Genomic DNA, 3,244 nt, shown 5'->3' with positions numbered 1-3,244 from the left:
TGTGTTGAAGACATGAAAGAGGGAGAGAAGGGCTGTCCTGTTCATCTCACCTAACTTCTTCAGCCACTCTCCTTTCTTGATAATGCAGCCGATGCCACCGGGGTAAACATTTTCCATGAATTCCCAAAGCAGTGGGCTGATGGGGGGAGCAGCTGCTCGCAACTGGTCCAAGTTTGAAATAAAGATGCAGATGGGCTTCTCTTGAGGCCTGTCCTGCAAAAACCAGGAAGAGAGGAAGGGAAAAAATAGGTGAAGACAGAAAGTTTGTCTTGAGAAGATCAAAGCCCTCTGGAATCCTAGTTTGTGTACTTCCCAGGGACCAGGAGCTCCAAGCAAGCAAGATGTTATCATCTCCGCACAAAATGCTGAGCCCAGGAGGGGACTGCATGCTGTGATCAGTGCCACAGCTCAGATCTGCATGTGCAAATTGAAGAAGAGAGAGAAGAGCAGTCTGCTCTTGGGATCTCGGCGGGATGCATCCAAATCCCCTGCTTTAGACACAACTAACGAAGGGACAGCAAAGCTCTGCTCATTATCGGTGCTTTTAACATCTTATACACCAGGGGCCTGATTTTCTTATAACTCATGCTGGTATAAATCAAGGTCAAGCCCACCAATTCATGACAGGATAATGGAAGGAGATCCTAACCCCCTGGTAACCAACATCTACATGACCACTTCTTCAGTTCTTTGGTACTTTGAAATAAGCTTGCTGTAAAATGAACAGTGGTATGGAGGGAAAATAAAAAGAGCTCACAAAGCGGTGTCATTTCAGTCCTCAACTGACATCAGTTTCAGTGGGGCCAAATGACTAAGGAACTGGGCATGTATTTACATTCTGTTTATATTATCTCATCGACAGGGAAGGTTAGCATTGGCACCAAAGCAGGACAGAAAAGACTGCCTTTGTTGCTGATGTTCACACTAAGTGCCAGCTGAGATAGTCTGTTATGCTTATTTCTCCAGGCTAGCCAGGAAATTGCCTCATGGAGAATAGACGGGGCCAGGCTGCAAAAGTTGTATTGAAGGTGCAAACTGTGGGTCTGATTCCAGCACTGAATGTCTCCAAAAGTCTGGGGAAATTTAGACCTGGGATTCTGATTCAGCACTTCGTAAGACAGAGTGGTCCAAATATAGGTTTGGACCCACTTGTGACAAGCATCGGGGCTGCTCCAGTTTGGGTTCGTGCTTTGCCCCCGCAGTGACGCAGGATGTAGCTGTCTAATTCCCAGTGCCCGATGCCCAGAGCAGAGGGTGCTTTACCCCAGTTTGCTCAGCTCAGAAAACGGCCCATGACGTTTTGGTGTGGCTGCTCATAAACTCTATCCACGGTCAAATTCTGAGTCTTAGGACAACTTGAAACAAGGGGCTCCCATTTCTGCTTCTGTACATAACTCATCTATAGGACATAAGCAGGGTCCAAGCAACGAGATGACAGCCTTGTATTCACACCTTGATTCTGTAGACCTTCTCGATGGCTTGAGGGTGTTTGCAGGAGGCTGCCAAAGCGTACACAGTGTCTGTCGGGACCCCACATACCGCCCCTGTGTTCAGCAAGTCAGCAATGGTCCTCAAGCCACTCGTACAGTGGGACTTGGGGCAGATGCAGGGTGGAGGATCTTCGGTGTCCTTCTTAGAGCTCTCAGCCTGGCAATAATGGGGAGTCAACAAATCCATTACAGCGGGAATGAGCAAACATGAAACACGGGGTAGGATTCAGTCCACCCAAATGCAGGTATCTCACTCTGCCATGCTCCCTTGATAGTCAAAGGGCAGAAGCAGCACTTCTAGGGACGCTTCACCTGAAGTAGGTGAGATGAATTGCAAGGCAGAAGTGATTAGTTCTGTCCCAGTAATAACGAAAGTCAAAGAGACTAGCTCAGGTACAGACATTTGAACTGCTGATGCCTAAAATTATAGGAGACGAATCCCACCCAGCACAGTGACTGCTTCCTGGAGAAGTAACTGCTCTCCAAAATGACATAAGGAAACCGCTAGGGAATCTTAAATCCAGAGGAACTTGAGTAAGATCAAGTTTCAAGTGCTTTCTTATGAGTATCTGTGGTTAGAAATGCTGATTTAATGAAAATGTTTCTCTGCAGCAGAAATTAGAGCTGTCAGATCAATCAACCCAGTTAGGTGGAACTGCCTTGGTCGGACATACAAGATGGTAGAAAAAGTTTAAAGTTAACAGATACAGTGGGGAGCTCTTGCTGTCCACTTTGGGAAACTTTTAACTCCCTACTTCCCTGCCCCCAAGGCTGTGGCCTTTAAAACTTCAGTCTGTCAACAGTTTTTGGATTGGAGATGACTAATTCCACAGGACCGTGGAGACAGGCATTTTGGAGTGAGGTGGGAGTGTTGTAAATGTCCCTTCCCTTTTTCCAAGTTTCCATACATGTTATTCTTAATGGAAGAGAGCTTGTTTTCAGCTCATAGCTCCCCACAGAAATGCTGTGACTGGGATTTCAAATGGCACTAAGGGATTCAAAGGAAGGACATTCAATGGAAATTTGAACTCCCCCAGGTAAGACCAAAGACCCCAGGATATCCCTCCTGACCAGGGAAGCTACACCATCGTGCAAAAAATCTCTTACTGTGAACAGAGGGGGTCCCATCATCATGAGATCCTTCCCAAACATGCTGTTTGCAAGTGATGCTGTTGCTCCATAGAAGCAGATGATGCTGAAAATGCTTAGCATCACAACTGGAAAAAAAAACAGAGAGTCAAAGGCAGGAAGGGTGATGACAAAGTTTTATTTTCTTCTACGCCTCATGACTTCCCAGCATTGCAAACTTACTTCAGTCTTTCCTGCCATGCAACATTTGCAGTCCAGCATATTTGTGGGTCTAAAAATTCAAGGCATTTCCCGGCTTGCCTACCTGTGCATCTTTTGCCATATGGCGTTTTTTTTTTTTTCCTGGTGGAAAAGCTTCTACAAAGCATCTTGCTAAAAGACTCTATGTAATTACAAATAAAATTCTCACTCGCTGCAAAGCCAAAGCTTCAACAGAACTACAGCCATTCACACCAGTGGCACGTTTATTTCATCCCAAATCTTAGCTCACTGAACAACTACTATAAAGTAGGACTGTACAGAACGTCAGGAGGTTGTCTTGATTCAGCAGTATCAGCCACACCTAAATGTTTATTAGAAAGCTCAAGGACCTGGGGGTGATACGAGGAAAGGTTTCCTCTTCCAGTCACGGAGCCGAAAGGCTCAGCGTCTGTAGCTTGCACACA

Source organism: Pygoscelis adeliae, unplaced genomic scaffold (assembly GCF_000699105.1).
Source record: "Pygoscelis adeliae isolate BGI_AS28 unplaced genomic scaffold, ASM69910v1 Scaffold412, whole genome shotgun sequence".
Lineage (NCBI taxonomy): Eukaryota > Metazoa > Chordata > Aves > Sphenisciformes > Spheniscidae > Pygoscelis > Pygoscelis adeliae.
This window is presented reverse-complemented; position numbering follows the sequence as displayed.